Source organism: Vipera berus, assembly GCF_964194415.1.
Source record: "Vipera berus genome assembly, chromosome: W".
NCBI lineage: Eukaryota > Metazoa > Chordata > Lepidosauria > Squamata > Viperidae > Vipera > Vipera berus.
The window spans coordinates 35,036,379-35,055,598 of NC_138210.1; the positions used below are offsets into that span (position 1 = coordinate 35,036,379).

A 19,220-nucleotide genomic window follows, 5' to 3' on the forward strand; every position below is an offset into this window, starting at 1 on the left:
TCCTTTGGGGAGCTCTCTTTTTATCAGCCTGCTTTTTGTAGGTCTTAGAAGTCTTTTTAAGGCCATCTTTGTGTTTTTCCAAACTTCTTCCCAACCCCTCACCCACTGATCAAGTGTGTGGGAAGCAGAGGGCAACTGAGGGTATTCAGGTATGGGGTTGAATTCTTTCCCTGTGGCTACCCGGAAAGGTGTGTAGCCGGTGCTGCTGTGTACTGAATTATTGTAAGCCACCTCTGTGAAAGGGAGGAGGTTGGTCCAGTTTGTTTGTTAATGAGAAACGTAGCATCTGAGACATTGTTCCACCATTTTGTTAGTGGATTCTGCAGCCCCATTAGTAGCCGGGTGAAAAGTTGATAAGCCTTGAGATGATCCAATTAATTTAAGAAAATTCCTCCAAAATTTCACTGTGAACTGCACCCCTCTGTCTGAAATTATTCGCTTAGGGGTGCCATGTAGCCGGTAGATATTTTTTAGGAACAACCTAGTCAGGCATTGGGCCAATGGGAGTCCTTAGCAGGTGATAAAATGAGCCTGTTTTGAAAACAGGTCTATCACGGTCCAGATGACAGTATTTCCTCTACTGTCAGGTAGGTCTACTATAAAGTCCATAGGTATTTCTTCCCATGATTGAGAAGGGTCGGCCACTGTTTGCAGTAACCCAGGGGTTTTCCCTGGGATTCTTTTCATGGTGGCACATACAGTACAGCTCCTGACATAGTTTTCCACATCTCGTTTTAGTCCCGGCCACCAAAATTGCTGGTGGATGAGATGTAGAGTTTTTAGATATCCAAAGTGTCCAGCCTGTTTGACTTCATGGCTGTGTTTGAGAGTGTGAAGACGGAGGGTTTCAGGCAAGTACAATTCCCCCCCCCCTGTAAGCCAGACCACCTGATTGTCTTTGAACCATTGATCGGTGTTGAGTTGTTTTATTTTCTTTACCCCAGGGTCATCAGGAGTAGGGGTCCTGCGAGGTGTGAGTTGAGCAGCAGTTTGTGGACTGGAGATAATTGCCTCGTTAATCTCTTCACGTTCAACTTTTGTACTGGGGCAATCTCGATAGTGCATCAGCTAGAAAGTTTTTTCCTCCCGGTATGTACTTTAGAGTGAAGTTGAAACGGTTTAAAGTACTGTGCCCATCGCACTTGCTTTGGGGACAATTTGCAGGGGAGTTTTCAGTGCCTCTAGATTTTTGTGATCTGTCCATACTTCAAAAGGCACCTTGCTCCCTTCTAGTGTCGCCAGTTTAATAGTCCCCACCTAATTGCGAAGGCCTCCTTCTCCCAGACTGCCCATCTCCTCTCACTTTCACTAAATTTCTTAAGAGGTGTAGGCACAGAGTTGCAGGACCCCACTTTTATTCTTTTGCAGTAATACAGCCCTGACTGCCACGTTGCTGTTATCGGCTTGAATTACAAAGGGCTCCCCTGGGCAGGGGTGTTTTAGGACCGGTTCAGCAAATAGTCTTTTTAAATTCTCAAAAGCTGTTTGGCAACTCATAGTCCATGCTAGTGGTTGGCCCGGTCGCTGTTTCCCCCCTCCTTTACCTGTTTTGAGTAGTTCCGTAAGGGGTAGAGCAATCTCAGCAAAAGAGGGAATAAATTGACGATAGAAGTTGGCAAAAGCTAGAAAGCTCTGGAGCCGTTTGCAAGTCTTTGGGGGTTGCCATTCAATTATGGTTTTCACTTTAGCTGGGTCCATTTCAATACTCTCCTTGGAAATTCTATAACTAAGATAATCTAATCGGGTCTGGTGAAATTCACATTTTGATAACTTGACATAAAGTTTGGCCTTCAACAGTTTCTTTAGCACTTCTGTCACCAGCTTTATATGATCAGTCGTATTCGTGCTGTATATCAGGATGTCATCAAGGTACACCAGAACCCATTTGTATAAATGATCATGTAGGACCTCATTAATCAACTGCATGAATACGGCTGGGGCCCCTTGTAGCCCAAATGGCATGACTCTGAATTGATAGCTCCCCATGGGGCAGTTGAAGGCAGTTTTCCATTCGTCTCCCTCTTTTATTCTCACCTGGTAATAAGCTTCTCTCAGGTCTAATTTAGTGAAGACACTTCTTTTGGCCAGGTGGGTTAGTAAGTCTTCCAGGAGGGGGAGGGGATATTTATTTTGCACACTCACCGCGTTAAGACCTTTATAATCTATGCAAAGTTGAAGAGACCCATCTTTTTTTTCTTTAAACAGTACAGGGGCTCCCACAGCAGACTTGGTCCTTTCAATGAACCCTCTCGCTAGGTTTTTTGTTCACGTTATCGTTGCATCTCCTCCTCCATGATGGAATCTTCCCCAACTCTTCATCAGCCTGTCTCCCACATTTGGAGACAGTGACAGGGATTCGGGACCCCTTAGTCAGTTTGTAAAGTTGGTGGATTTTGGCTTGATGTCAAGCTTCCGACGGACGAACTCTTCAAAGAACTCTGAGGCATTGTTTACCTTGGAAGTCTTTATTAGAGTAACATAACATCGGCAATACTTGGTTAAAGCCAAAATCTGGATTCCCCTCCCCTGAGCACAATAATATTAAAGCATAGTACCCTCCTTTAGTTAACCGTCATAAATCACATTCTCCAATTAGTTTCAAAGTTAAGTTTTTCCTCCTTAACTTAACCCGCCAGTTCTCATCGCCTCTTATTACATACAACCTTGAAAGTGCTCAGCTACTATGTTATTATGTCTAACTAATCCCCCATTCATAGTCTTCCTTCCCCCTCCCATCTTTATCTAACTTTAACTCTAAAAGTGATACACAAGTAGAAAAATAAAATAGCTGCTTCTTCATCTTTTGTCAAAGCAAGAACATCCGATGTTAGCAGCGTTGACAGATAACCAAAAAACAGATCTGCGAACATCTAGAAACAAATGAAGTTATAACTAGAAGCCAGCACAGGTTTGTTAAAACCAGATCATACCAAAACAAACTTATTTCATTCTTTGACAAAGTGACTAAAATAGTAGACCAGAGAAATGCTGTGGACCTAGTATACCTAGATTTCAGTAAGGCATTCAACAAAGTAGACCACATCCTACTTCTTGGTAAAGTAGAAAAATGTGGGATAAAGAGCATCACCAACATATGGATTTGTAACTGGTTGACAAATCGTACTCAATGAGTAGTTCTTAATAGTACTATATCTACATGGAGGGAAGTAAGCAGTGGGGTACCACAAGTTTCCATGATCTGGAAACACCTAGAGGCAAGTAAAGTTATAACCAGAAGACAACATGGGTTTGTCAAGAACAGATCATGCCAAAAAAACCTTATTGCATTATTTGACAACATGACTAAATTAGTGGACCAGAGAAATGCTGTGGAGATAATTTACTTGGACTTCAGTAAGGCATTGATAAAGTAGACAACAACCTACTACTTGATAAGATAGAAAAATGTGGATTAGACAGCATCACCACCAGATGGATTCGTAACTGGCTGACCAACTGCACTCAACGTGTAGTCCTTAATGGACCTACATCTACAGGGAGGAAAGTATGCAGTGGAGTACAACAAGGCTCTGTCTTAGGCCCAGTACTTCATAAACAATTTAGATGAGAGGATAGAAGGTGAACTCATCAAATTTGCAGACAACACCAAGATGGCAGGAATAGTCAACACTCCAGAAGATAGGCTCAAAATAAAGAAGGATGTCTCGACTTCCAAGAAAATGATGCCTTAAGCAGCAACATCTTTTAGGGGGGGGGGGTTGCACTGCTGGTGACAGCTGGCTGTGCTGCCAAAGCTGGAATCTTTGCTTGTTTGATGTATGAGCACCTTGGAATCACCCCATGAGGCTTCCTGAACAATTTGCAGGCTTACCAGGGTGAGAGATCCTGAGGTTTGCAACTGTCAGGTAAGACCAAGCATTGTTCGGTCTCATGTCTCTCATCTTTCTCTTGACAATGCCCCATAGATTCTCTATGGGGTTCAGGTCAGGCGGGTTTGCTGGCCAATCAAGCACAGTAATCCCACGGTCATTGAACCAGCTTTTGGTGCTTTTGGCAGTGTGGGCAGGTGCCAGGTCCTGCTGGAAAATGAAGTCAGCATCCCCATAAAGCCCGTCTGCGGAAGGAAGCATGAAGTGCTCCAAAATCTCCTGGTAGACGGCTGCGTTGACCCTGGACTTAATGAAGTACAGTGGACCAACACCAGCAGATGACATGGCTCCCCAAATCAACACAGACTGTGGAAACTTCACACTGGACTTCAAGCATCTTGCAGTGTGTGCCTCTCCATTCTTCCTCCAGACTCTGGGTCCTTGGTTTCCAAATGAGATGCAAAAGTTGCTCTCATCAGAAAAGAGGACTTTGGACCACTGAGCAACAGACCAGGTCTGTTTTTCTTTAGCCCAGGTAAGACGCTTCTGACGTTGTTTGTTGTTCAGGAGCGGCTTGACAAGAGGAATACGACATTTGAAGCCCATGTCCAGGATCTGTCTGTGTGTGGTGGCTCTTGATGCACTGACTCCAGCCTCAGTCCACTCCTTGTGAAAGTCCCCAACACTTTTTTTTATTAAAAAGTTTTACAAATACATATACATAAGACCCACTCCCCCCCCCAGACTTCCCAGAGCATAATACAGGGTATTAACCCTAACAATCTTAAACTATAATATGCTAACTAACTATAATAACACTTTAAGTCCTATCGAATTTTAACTCTCCTTAAAAATAACCAAATAATAATAAATCTTATAAATCTACTACTTATTCAAATGCTAAATGAAACTTTTTGGTCCCATATTTATTCTGAATAAAATCAATCCATCTTCTCCATTCCAAGATATATCTTTGTTGCCAATGGTGTTTCAAATATGCTGAAATTTTTGCCATTTCTGCCAGGTTCGAAACTTTTAAAGTCCATTCTTCTATAGTAGGCAAATCCTCCTTCTTCCAATATTGCGCTACCAAAAGTCTTGCTTCCGTTATTAAATACAACATCAATTTAGTTTCTATAGCAGTACAGTCTATAGTAATACCCAGCAAAAATAATTGTGGAGAAAACTTTATCTTTTTCTTAAATATCTTCTGCATATTCCACCAAATTTTAATCCAAAAAGCTGTAACTTTTTTACAAGTCCACCATATATGATAATACGTTGCGTCATCACAACCACACCTCCAGCATTTAGGCTGATAATTTGGATACATACGTGCCAATTTCTTAGGATCTAAATGCCATCTATAAAACATCTTATAAAAATTCTCTCTTAAATTTTGTGCCTGTGTAAATTTTACATTTCTGACCCAGATTGTTTCCCAAGTATCCATCGCTATAGGTTCTTGAATATTCTGGGCCCATTTTATCGTACAATCTTTAACAAGTTCCGTTTCTGAATCTATTTCTATCAATGCATTATATATCCTTCTTATATGTGCAGGACTTTGATCTCTAATTTGTCTAACCAAATTTTCATCTACTATGGAAATACCAATTTCTAATCCTGTTTCCATCTAGCTTGTAACTGCCCATACTGAAACCAAGTTTGTACTATCTTTTCTTCTTTTAAAATATTAAATAGCTTTAATTGCCATACATTTCTTTCCAATCTAAGAATTTCTTTATATGTAATCACATCATGCTTAAATCTCACATTTATATTTTCTATCGCATGTTTAGGTATTGCCCAAACTGGAATTTTAAAATTCAACTTATAACAATATTTTTTCCAAACTCGCGACAGGGCATATCTTAATATATGTGTCTTAAAAGCATTATCCACTTTTTTGTCATACAATAAATAAGCATGCCAACCATATAACAAATCATATCCTTCAATATTCAATAATCTCCCTTGTGTTAAGTTAAACCAATTACTAATTGATGATAATGCTGCAGCCTCGTAGTATAATTTAAAATTGGGCATTTTAAGACCACCTCTTTCACGTACATCTTGCATTATCTTAAGTTTTACTCTCGGTCTTTTCCCTGCCCAAATAAATTTATTAATACCTCTCTGCCATTCCTCCAAATTTGAGTCTTTTTTAAGTATAGGTATCATTTGAAACAAGAATAAGAATTTAGGTAAAACATTCATTTTCACAGCTGCAATTCTTCCCAATAAGGACAATTGTAATTTTTTCCAACTATCTAATTCTTTTTGTATTTTTGACCATAACAATTCATAATTATTTTTATATAATTTTGCATTTGAAGCTGAAAGATATACCCCCAAGTATTTGATCTTCTTAACTATTTCAAATCCCGTTAGTTTTCCTAAAACTTCCTTTTGTTCCTTGGTCATATTTTTAACCAATATTTTAGTTTTTTGCCTATTTACCTTAAATCCAGAAACTTGTCCATATTGTAAAATTATTTCCATTAAATCTGTAACCAATTGAGTTGGTTGACTTAATGTAATTACCAAGTCATCCGCAAACGCTTTCAATCTATAATCTTGATCTTTAATTTTAATTCCCTTTATTTTCTCTGAATCACGTATCTCGATCAACAATATTTCCAATGTTAAAACAAACAATAATGGCGACAGCGGACAACCCTGTCTTGTACCTTTTTCAATTTTACAAGCTTCTGTTAAACTACCATTAATTATTATTTGAGCTGTTTGTTTTTGATATATTGCCCTAATAGGTTGTAAAAACGTATCACCAAACTCCATCTTCTCCAAAACTTTGAATAAAAATTGCCAATTCAATTGATCAAAGGCCTTTTCAGCATCCCAAAAAATCAGCGCTGCGGGGACTTGATTATTTCTTTCCAAAAATTCTAATAAATTTACAATATCTCTCACATTATTTTTCATTTGTCTACTACTTATAAATCCTGTTTGATCACTATGAATCATTTGCTGCATAACCTTCATTAATCTATTTGCTAAAATCTTTGCAAATATTTTATAATCATTATTTAAAAGCGATATAGGCCTATAATTTTTAAGTTGAACAAGATCTTGATCTTCCTTCGGAATCAAAGTTATAAATGCTGTTTTCCACGATGGAGGCACTTCTCCTCCAAATTGAATTGTTCTAAATAATTCTTTTAAAGGCTCCACCATTTCTGATTGTAAATTTTTATAATAAATAGCTGATAAACCATCTGTTCCAGGTGCCTTACCCACTTTTACTTGTTTAATTGCTAAAATAATTTCTTCAGCAGTTATCAATTGATTCATCCCTTCCTGTTGCTCTTGTGTAAGTATTGGGATATTCACATCCTGTAAGTAACTATCCATATCTAAACCTTGCTTTATATCCCTAGCATATAATTTAGAATAAAATTCAACAAAAGCTTTTTAATAAGATTTTGCTGAAACACCTCTTTACCCTTATATTCTATCTTATCAATATTACGTGATCTTTGTTTTTTCCTTAATAAATAAGCTAACCACCTACCCGGCTTATTAGCATTATTAAGAGTATTATGTTTGGCATATCGTAAATTAGTTGCCACCTGATCTGCCATTAACATATCAAACTGTCCTCTTGTTGTTGTTGTTAGCTGCGAAGTCGTGTCCGACCCATCGCGACCCTATGGACAACGTTCCTCCAGGCCTTCCTGTCCTCTACCATCTTCTGGAGTCCATTTAAGCTCACGCCTACTGCTTCAGTGACTCCATCCAGCCACCTCATTCTCTGTCGTCCCCTTCTTCTATTGCCCTCAATCTTTCCCAGCATTAGGCTCTTCTCCAGTGAGTCCTTCCTTCTCATCAGGTGGCCAAAGTATTTGAGTTTCAATTTCAGGATCTGGCCTTCTAAAGAGCAGTCAGGATTGATCTCCTCTAGGACTGACCGGTTTGATCGCCTTGCAGTCCAAGGGACTCGCAGGAGTCTTCTCCAGCACCATAGTTCAAAGGCCTCAATTCTTTGGCGCTCAGCCTTTCTTATGGTCCAACTTTCACTGCCATACATTGCAACTGGGAAGACCATAGCCTTGACTATACGCACTTTTGTTGACAGGGTGATGTCTCTGCTTTTTAGTGTGCTGTCTAGTTTTGCCATGGCTTTCCTCCCCAGGAGCAAGCGTCTTTTAATTTCTTGGCTACAGTCCCCATCTGCAGTGATCTTGGAGCCCAGGAAAATAAAATCTGTCACTACCTCCATTTCTTCCCCATCTATTTGCCAGGAATTGAGAGGGCCGGATGCCATGATCTTGGTTTTCTTAATGTTAAGTTTCAACCCAAGTTTTGCACTCTCCTTCTTCACCCGCAACAAGAGGCTCTTTAGTTCTTCTTCACTTTCTGCCATTAGAGTGGTATCATCTGCGTATCTTAGGTTGTTGATATTTCTTCCGGCAATCTTAATTCCAACTTTTGATTCATCTAACCCTGCCTTTCTCATGATGTGCTCTGCATATAAGTTAAATAGGCAGGGCGACAGTATACAGCCTTGCCGGACTCCTTTCCCAATTTTGAACCAATCAGTGGTTCCGTGTCCAGTTCTCACTGTTGCTTCTTGGCCTGCATATAGGTTTCTCAAGAGACAAATAAGATGGTCTGGTACTCCCATCTCTTTAAGAACTTGCCACAGTTTGTTATGATCCACACAATCAAAGGCTTTAGCATAGTCAATGAAGCAGAAGTAGATGTTTTTCTGGAACTCCCTAGCTTTCTCCATGATCCAGCGTATGTTGGCAATTTGATCTCTAGTTCCTCTGCCTCTTCGAAATCCGGCCTGTACTTCTGGTAGTTCTCGATCCACATACTGCTGAAGTCTAGCTTGTAGGATTTTAAGCATGACTTTACTAGCATGAGAAATGAGTGCAATGGTGCGATAGTTTGAACATTCTTTGGCACTGCCTTTCTTTGGAATTGGAATGTAAACTGATCTTTTCCAATCCTGTGGCCACTGTTGAGTTTTCCAAATTTGCTGGCAAATTGAGTGTAGCACTTTTACTGCATTGTCTTTTAAGATTTTGAATAGCTCAGCTGGAATACTGTCACCTCCACTAGCTTTGTTGTTGCTCAGCTTTTCTAAGGCCCACTTCACTTCACATTCTAGGATGTCTGGCTCGAGGTCAGTGACCACCTCATTGTGATTATCAGGGACATTAAGCTCATTCTTGTATAGTTCTTCTGTGTAATTTTGCCACCTCTTCTTAATCTCTTCTGCCTCTGTTAGGTCCCTGCCATTTTGGTCCTTTATCATGCCCATTTTTGCATGAAACGTTCCCTTCATCTCTCCAATTTTCTTGAAAAGATCTCTGGTCCTCCCTATTCTATTGTTTTCTTCTATTTCTTTGCACTGTTCATTTAAGAAGGCATTCTTATCTCTTCTAGCTATTCTCTGGAATTCTGCATTCAATTGGGCGTATCTTTCTTTTTCTCCCTTGCCTTTCGCTTCCCTCCTTTTCTCAGCTATTTGCAAAGCTTCCTCAGACAGCCATTTTGCTTTCTTGCATTTCTTTTTCTTTGGGATGGTTTTGGTTGCTACCTGTTGTACAATGTCGCGAACCTCTGTCCATAGTTCTTCAGGCACTCTGTCTATCAGATCTAATTCCTTAAATCTATTTGTCACCTCTACTGTATATTCAACAGGGATATGATTTAATTCATACCTCAGTGGCCTAATGCTTTTCCCTACTTTCTTCAGTTTAAGCCTAAACTTTGCAAGGAGAAGCTCATGGTCTGAGCCACAGTCAGCTCCTGGTCTTGTTTTTATTGACTGTATAGAGCTTCTCCATCTTTGGCTGCAGAGCATATAGTCAATCTGATTTCTGTGTTGACCGTCTGGTGATGTCCATGTGTAGAGCCGTCTCTTGGGTTGTTGGAAAAGAGTGTTTGCTATGACCATTGTATTCTCTTGACAGAATTCTATCAGCCTGTGCCCTGCTTCATTTTGCATTCCAAGGCCAAACTTGCCTGTTATTCCGGTTATCTTTTGGCTTCCTACTTTAGCATTCCAATCCCCCATGATGATAAGAACATCATTTTTTGGTGTTAGTTCTATAAGGTGCTGTAGAGCTTCATAGAACTGGTCAATTTCATCCTCTTCAGCACCGGTGGTTGGGGCATAGACTTGGACTACTGTGATATTGAATGGTTTGCCTTGGATTCGAACTGAGATCATTCTGTCATTTTGAGGATTGTATCCCAGTATTGCTTTTCCTACTCTTTTATTGACTATGAAGGCTACTCCATTTCTTCTGAGGGATTCTTGCCCGCAGTAGTATACCTGATGGTCATCTGAATTAAATTCACCCATTCCTGTCCATTTTAGTTCGCTGATACCTAAGATGTCGATGTTCAGTCTTGTCATCTCTTGTTTGACCACGTCCAGCTTTCCTTGATTCATGGATCTTACATTCCAGGTTCCTATGGAGAAAAAATCTTTACAGCATCGGACTTTCCTTTCACCACCAGACACATCCACAGCTGAGCTTCCTTTCGGCTTTGGCCCAGTCGCTTCATTCTTTCTGGCGCTACTAGTACTAGCCCTCTGCTCTTCCCCAGTAGCATATTGGACGCCTTCCGACCTGAGGGGCTCATCTTCCAGCGTCATATCGTTTTGCCTTTTGGTACTGTCCATAGGGTTTTCATGGCAAAGATACTGGAGTGGGTTGCCATTTCCTTCTCCAGTGGATCACGTTTTGTCAGAACTCTCGGCTATGACCTGTCCGTCTTGGGTGGCCCTGCACGGCATAGCTCATAGCTTCATTGAATTACGCAAGCCCCTTCGCCACGACAAGGCAGTAATCCACTGTCCTCTTAGCAAGTTAATTACTTCTTTCAACCTCTTATCAGATGGGTTCAAAATAAGAGCTTTCTCTTTCAACTTTATTTCCTCCTCTATTTCTTGACGCTTATATTCCAATCTATATCTATGTTTATTATTCAAATGTATTAGCACTCCTCTCATATAAGCTTTACTTGCATCCCAAACCATTTCAATGGGAGTACCCTTATGCATATTCATAATAAAAAATTCTCGCATATGCTTTTTACATTCTACCACATTTTCTTCATATCTAAACAAATTTTCATTTAATCTCCCTGCTGGTTGTGCACCTTTTTCTTCCACACTTTTCCCTTCCACATAACTTTCTATTAATGTGCTTTGATACAGCACTTTGGGAACATCCAACTTCTTTTGCAATTACCTTTTGAGGCTTTCCCTCCTTATGGAGGGTGTCAGTGATGGTTTTCTGCACAACTGTCAGGTCAGCAGTCTTCCCCATGATTGTGATTCCTACTGAACCAGACTGAGAGACCATTTAAAGGCTCAGGAACCGTTTGCAGGTGTTATGGCTTAATTAGCTGATTAGAGTGGGACACTTTGAGCCTAGAATATTGCACCTTTTCACAATATTCTAATTTTCTGAGATTGTGGATTTGGGGTTTTCATGAGCTGTAAGCCATAATCATCACAATTATGACAAATCACGGCTTGAACTATCTTGCTTTGCATGTAGTGAGTCTATCTCATATATTAATTTAATTTAATAATATTTCTATACCGCCCTTCTCCCTGAGGGCAAAAGTAAAATACAAAATACAAACATTAAAAAGAGATTAAATGATTGCCCAAGTTAAAACAATTAATATACAATTATAAAACCCCAAAGATCAAATTAAGAATACAAAAAATAAAAAACCCCACCAATCCCCATCAGGCTAGGCCGGCTTGTACAAACAAAAACGTCTTGAGATCGCGACGAAAGGAGCGAAGATCAGGCGCCATCCGGAGCTCTACCGGTAACTGATTCCACAGCTCCGGAGCGCCCACAGAGAAGGATCTCCCCCTGGGGGCCACCAATCGACATTCTCTGATCGGTGGCACCCTGAGGAGGCCCTCTCTGTGGGAACGCACAGGGCGCAGGGAGCTTGATGCCGGCAGCAGATGTTCCCTAAGGTACTCCGGCCCCATGCCATGGAGGGCTTTGAACACCATTACCAGTACCTTGAATCTCACCCGGAAGGCAACTGGCAACCAATGCAGCTCACGGAGCAAAGGTGTAACGTGGGAGTATCGGGAGACTCCCAACACAAGTCTCGCGGCTGCATTCTGTACCAGTTGGAGCTTCCGGGTGGTCCTCAAGGGCAGCCCCATGTAGAGAGCGTTGCAGTAGTCCAGACGAGAGGCCACGAGCGCATGAGTGACTGTGCATAAATCATCCCGGCTAAGATAGGGCCGCAACTGGCGCACCAGGCGAACCTGGGCGAAAGCCCCCCTAGTCACAGCTCCTATATGGTCTTCCAAGGTGAGCCGTGAATCTAGGAGGACTCCCAAGTTGCGAGCCCTATCTACGGGGGGTAATAGTTCACCCCCCATAGCCAGAGGTGGAATGTCCGAATAAACCCGGGATGAAGATATGCAAAGCCACTCAGTCTTGTCGGGGTTGAGTTGAAGTCTGTTCCTCCCCATCCAGACCCGAACCGCCTCCAGGCAACGGGACATCACGTTGAGGGCATCACTGGGGTGGTTTGGGGTCGAAAGGAAAAGTTGGGTATCATCAGCATACTGATGATACCCAACTCCAAAACCACGAATGATCTCACCCAGCGGTTTCATGTAGATGTTGAACAGGAGAGGCGAGAGGACCGACCCCTGAGGAACTCCACAAACGAGAGACCTCGCGGTCGACCTCTGCCCTCCTGCCAACACCGACTGCGAACGTCCCTGGAGATAGGAGGAGAACCACTGTAAAACTGTGCCTCCCACTCCCAGTCCCCTGAGACGCCGCAGCAAGATACCATGGTCGATGGTATCGAAAGCCGCCGAGAGGTCTAATAGGACTAGAACAGAGGAATATCCCCTGTCCCGAGCCCTCCAGAGATCATTCACCAGCGCGACCAATGCCGTCTCCGTGCTGTGCCCGGGCCTGAAACCCGATTGGTACGGGTCTAGATAATCCGCTTCATCCAGGACCAGAGGGAGCTGATGCGCCACCACACTCTCAACAACCTTCGCAAGAAAGCGAAGGTTGGAGACAGGACGAAAGTTGTTCAATACAGCTGGGTCCAAGGCAGGCTTCTTGAGGAGAGGCCTCACCACCGCCTCTTTCAAGACGGCGGGGAAGCTACCCTCACTCAGAGAAGCCGATATAACTGCCTGGAACCAGCTGCGTGTCCTCTCCCGGGCTGCATATACCAGCCAGGAAGGGCACGGGTCTAATAAACATGTGGTGGTGCTCAGCCTCCCCATGATCCTGTCCACTTCCTCCGGAGTCACAGAATCAAACTCATCCCAGATGGTATCGACAAGACCGCCCGTGTCCTGATCGCCAGACTCTGCCCAGTCAGAGTCCAGACCGGTCCGAATCCGAGTGATTTTGTCCGACAGATGCTGGTTAAACTCCTCGGCACGACCCTGCAAGGGATCCTCCCTCACCTCCTGATTTAGGAGGGAGCGAGTCACCCTGAACAGGGCGGCCGGGCGATTATCTGCGGACGCGATAAGGGTGGCGAAGTGGTTAGACCTCGCCTCCCTTATCGCAGCGAGATAAGACCTAATGTGGGCTCTTAGTCGCAATCGGTCGGATTCGGATCGGCTGGATCTCCAACCGCTCTCTAGGCCCCGTCTCCGACGCTTCATCTCCCGGAGCTCCGCAGAAAACCATGGAGCTCGACGGGATCTGCACCGGGTCAGGGGCCGCAGGGGTACAACTCGGTCAAGAGCCTCAGTGGCCGTCCTTTCCCAGGCTTCCACTAAGGCATCTGCCGAGCTGTGAGCAAGGGAGGCAGGTGGGGACCCCAGCGCCGCCTGGAACCTCTGGGGATCCATTAAGCGTCTGGGGCGGTACCATTTAATTGGTTCCATGCACCCACGGCGGGGGGTGGCAAAACGGAAGACCAGCCGCAGGAGATGATGATCGGTCCATGACAGGGGCAAAATAATTGGAGAGCCCCCACCAAGATCATCTAACCACCGTCCAGATAAGAAAACTAAGTCAAGGGTGTGGCCGCCCTCATGAGTCGGTCCCAAAATTACTTGCGTCAGGTCCATGGCCATCATGGAAGCCATGAACTCCCGAGCCAACTCAGATGATCCTCCCAGCGATGGTAGATTGAAGTCCCCCAAAACTATAAGTTTCGGGAACTCAATCACCAACCCAGAGAGGACATCGAGCAGCTCAGGCAGGGCTGCTGCTGCGTGACTAGGCGAAAGGTACACCAGCAGCAAGCCCAACTGTGCACCAGGACCGCATCTCAGAAAGAGAGACTCACACCCGACTATCTGGGGAACGGTGGCCTCCCGCGGACACAAGGTCTCCCTCATAACAACAGCCACACCCCCACCCCTACCCTGAGCCCGAGGCCGGTGCAGCACCCGGAAACCTGGTGGGCAAAGGTCAACCAGAGGAATCCCGCCCTCTGGGCCCAACCAAGTCTCCGTGATGCAAGCCAGGTCCGCCTGCTCACCCTCGACCAAGTCGCGGACGAGAGGAGCCTTATTAGAGACAGACCTGGCGTTCAAATACACCAGCCGGAGCTCGGGAGGCTGCACACCCTCACTCCCGGGACCTTGGGGCAGAGCCAGAGGGTCGGAGTGCCCCACCGCTTGTAAGCAGCGGAGAGGCCTTCCCTGAGATCGATACGGCCCTCTGCTCCTACATCTGCTGCCATTCCCTGATGTCGTGGGAATAGGTAGCCCCACGACCAGCCCTGGAGCCCCGGCGGTAACCGACCCCCGCTCCTCCCCCCTGCGATCTACATCGGCACTAGCCAGAACAGAGGCTGTTGGATCGCCCCCCTTATCCAAACAACCAAAAGAACCCTCCCGCCTCCCTAACCCCCTAAAAAATTTAGACCAAAAAATAATCAGGGGCCTCTTGTTAGGTCTACGTCGAGGGCCCCTACCCGTGCCCAGCCAACTCTCAGGGTCCCAATAAATAGGCCCTTCCTTTTCCCCTTTTAAGTTGCATTACTGAAATAAATGAACTTTTGCATGATATTCTAATTTTTCGAGTTTCACCTGTAAGTGTAATATGGGATGCAATGAAAACTGGTAAGAGGTTTAGGGATAAAATATTCTTATAATATAAAAAAACAAAAAGAGAAACATATAAAAAGGTTGGAGGAGGAAATTAAAGAACTAGAGAGTAAATATATAGAAAGTAGAATAGGATTATGTTAGAATTATCAGCTAAAAGAAAAGAGTTGCAAAATACTGTGTTAGAACAGGTTCAAAGAAATCTAATTTATTTAAATAGGGAATTTTATGAAAATAGTAATAAAAATTCTAGAATGTTGGCTAGAGCCACGCAAGGTAAAAAGGCAAAAAGCCTGATTGGAGTATTAAAGAACGAAAAGGGAGAAAGATGTAACACAGTGAGAGAAAAATTGTTGATATTTCAAAAGTTTTTTGAAAAGTTATATAAGGGAAAGGAAATAAATGAATGAAAGTCAGGCATATATAGAAAAGAATTTAAACTGTAAAATTCGAGAATATGATAAAGAAATAATGGAATCACAAATAGAAGAGGAGGAGATGCTGGAAGTTATTAATAAATTGAAAATAGGTAAAGCACCAGGGTGTTCTGAACCAGCCAACTACCGGCCTTGTAATAAGGCAAACCCCTGTTCAAGTAGTAGAGACTGGAGAGCGTCTGAGGCTGCAAAGCGTCTGCCAAGTTTAATTCACAAGCAAAACAACAGAACAAGAAACACAAGAACTTGAATCCTCAAGCGGAAGGGTTGCTTTCAGCAACCAGCCCCTCCCCAAACACTCCTTTTATTTAGAGTTCAGGGCGTGGTCTCCCTGTGCCTCCTCCCGAGGAGACCCGCAGCCTTTTTCTGCTTAGTCCTGCTTGACTGCCTCCTGCGTCGGGCGTCCTTGAACAGGGCCAGCTGTGGGTCATCATCCTCCGCACTATCGGGCTCACGCAGCTGAGAAGAGGGCCCCGGCTGAGAGCTCTGCCAAGCCTGCAAGCCATCATCAGCCGGTTCGTCTTCCACACCCTCCTCCTCCCCCTCATCTGAGTCATCCGATACATCCGAGCCGGCTGCCGGGCCCACAGGCTGACCCTGAGTCACAACACAGGGTTAGATGGACTAGGTGCAGAATACCGTAGTTTCCGGCGTGTAAGACTACTTTTTAACCCATGAAAATCTTCTCAAAAGTCAGGGGTCGTCTTATACGCCGGGTGCTGAAAATTTAGGGACAGGGCTGGCTGGAAAACCTGGAGCGGATCTCCCATTTAGTCTGTGCAGGGAAAGCGGGACCAATTGGAGAAGAAGCTGCAGTCTGTGATTTTTTACAGGCTGGGGTCTGGGCGTCTTTTCTTCTAAAGTTGAAGAGCAGCTGTAGTATATCCCAACTTGAAAGGCAGGTGGGGAAGGCAGCATCCAGAGCACCGGCTTAGCTGTAAGGACACATTTGACTCAGGAACTGGGCGGGCTGGCTGGAAAACCTGGAACGGATCTCCCATTTGGTCTTTTTTTTTTAAAATCCCATTTATATCCTGCCCTTCTCCGAAGACTCAGGGTGGCTTACAATTTAAAGCACAAATCAATGTGCTTAGCAATAGCCTTCATTCTGTGTATATGCCTGTTTATTAGGGCTTTCACACACACCCCCAAGCAGCATTATTACAAAGTCAGCTTATTGCCCCCAACAATCTGGGTCCTCATTTTACCTACCTTGGAAGGATGGAAAGCTGAGTCAACCTTGAGCCTGGTGGGATGCGAACCTGCACTAATTGCAGGCAGCTTGTGTTACTTAAGGCTCTGCGCAGGGAAAGCTTTAGAGTGAATTAGGAAAAGTGAAAAAGTGAATTAGGAAAATAGGGAATGGTTGCTGGAATCAGGGGCTGCCACAAAGAAGAGGGAGTCAAGCTATTCTCCAAAGCACCTGAAAGCAGGACAAGAAGTAATGGATGGAAACTAATCAAGGAGAGAAGCAACCTAGAACTAAGGAGAAACTTCCTGACAGTTAGAACAATTAACCAGTGGAACAACCTGCCTCCAGAAGTGGTGAATGCTCCAACACTGGAAGTTTTTAAGAAGAGACTGGACAGCCATTTGTCTGAAATGGTATAGGGTTTCCTGCCTTAGCAGGGGGTTGGACTAGATGACCTCCAAGGTCCCCTCCAACTTCTTCTTCTTCTTCTTCTTCTTCTTCTTCTTCTTCTTCTTCTTCTTCTTCTTCTTCTTCTTCTTCTTCTTCTTCTTCTTCTTATTCTTATTATTATTATTATTATTATTATTATTATTATTATTATTATTATTATTATTATTATTATTGTTTAATCCACTTGCACTGTTTTATGTTTACATGTTTGATGACAAACAGCCTTATGTTTATAAGTGACAGTTTTCCTACTAAGCACCTGCATGTCATAAACATTTGAATTAAAATTACCATATTAAAATCAAATCTGATGTTTTTTAATTTTTATTTGGTGTGCGTTGGAAGAGGGGTAGTCTTATACGGCGAGTATAGCCCAAACCCTATAATTTAACAGGAAATGTAGGGGGTCGTCTTATACGCCCAGTCGTTTTATACGCCGGAAAATACGGTATTATAAAAATTTTAAAGGATTATTGGTGCTGAAGATGAGGTTAATGTTTAATAAAATAATGGAAGGGGAAATTATTCCTAGTTCCTGGAAGCAATCTATGATAGTATTGATAGCGAAACCTAATAAAGATCTTACAAGTGGAAAAAGTGGATTGATTATATTCAGAACAAATATGGGACTAAAAAGTTTCATTTAGCATTTGAATAAGTTTCCTTTTCTTTTTTCTTTTTTTTTATATGTAACATTAGTATTACTTGTAGTCATTTTATATGAGCTAGAGGGCGATAGAGTTAATAGTTTATTGTTTTTAGCATATGGATGTTTATGATTGTTCTTTGTTTTTATACCTTGTACTTAGCTCTGGGAAGTCGGGGGGGGGAGGGGGAATGGGGAGGGATAGGGAGGGTTAGGTAGGGGTGGGGGGAGGGGGGATTGTTAAAGATAAAATGTACTGTAAAACTTTTCAATAAAAAAAAAAGATCTTACAAACCCAGGCTCATATAGACCAATATCCCTTATTAATCAGGATGCTAAGATTTTTACAGCAATATTGACAAATAGATTGAATACATTTATAGAGAATTATATTAAAAATGATCAGTGTGGATTTATAAGAGGCCGACAAATGTCAGATGTAGTAAGAAGGGTATTAAATTTAGGCTATTACATAAAGAATCTAAAATTAAAGGCTGGTTTGTTAGTATTAGAAGTTTTTAAGGCCTTTGATTGTGTGGAATGGCCTACATTGAAAATATTAATAGAGAAGTTAGGCTTTGGAAAAATTTTTAGAAAGGTGATAAATCAACTATACTCAGAGAATAAGGCGAGAATAGTCATAAATGATGGTGTTACAGAGACAATAACCTTAAGCCGGGGAACGAGACAGGGTTGCCCCTTATCCCCAGTTCTATTTGTATTATTGATGGAGGTTTTGGCAAATGCAATCAGGAAAGATTCATTGATTGAAGGAATTGGTGTATATAAGAAAACTAAAATAAATTTATTTGCAGATGATACATTACTAACATTTCAAAGTCCCACAGCTACTATAGAGAGGGTATATTCACATTTGAATGAATTTGGGAAATATAGTGGATTGCAAATAAACTGGGAAAAATCAGAAATGATGTTATATAACCATAGTAAAGAAGAAATGGATGTATTGAAAGAAAAATATAAATTAAAAATAATAGATAGTATCAAATATTTAGGTATTGGCATCCCAAAAAATATTTAAGAATGAAAGAAGATAAATTATGAGAAGTTAAAGAAAGATATAAAATGGATAAATATGGAAAAGTAAAATTATCATGGTTCAGAAGAATTGCAGCAATAAAAATGAAAGTTTTACCAAAAAATATTTTTTTGTTTTGGATGATCCCAATTAAGTTTTCAGATCAAGAATTAAAGGAAATACAGAGATTGCTGGAGGTGTATTGTAATAGAGGCAAGAGAGCAAGAATAAGTAAAGCTTTATGGTATGAACCATTAAAAAAGAGTGGGCTGGGTCTTCCAAATGTTAGAAATTATTGGGTAGCTAATCAATTAAGGGTGGTCCCAGATAGTATAGCAGATACAGATTTATTATGGAGCGATATAGAATTGAAGGAATTAAGGGAAATTGGTTTTAAAAAGATATTAAAAAATTGTTAAGAGAATTCAAAATCTCTTTTTAAAAAATTTGATAGAATTATGGAACAAATGGAGATATCAGTTAATGCCAGGAATTTCTCCTTTAACACCGGTGGTAGAAATGGACAAATTCCCTAAGATTGAATTGAAAGATTGG

General features: G+C 42.3%; 1 long non-coding RNA gene across 1 annotated transcript; it reads left to right on the forward strand.

Annotated features, from left to right (window-relative positions):
- The first annotated feature begins 961 nt into the window (after positions 1-961).
- On the forward strand, positions 962-4,034 carry LOC308676045. The gene is made up of 3 exons (XR_014028255.1): positions 962-1,089; positions 2,813-2,908; positions 3,927-4,034. It is a non-coding gene; the product is annotated as an uncharacterized lncRNA (long non-coding RNA).
- Positions 4,035-19,220: the final 15,186 nt, after the last annotated feature.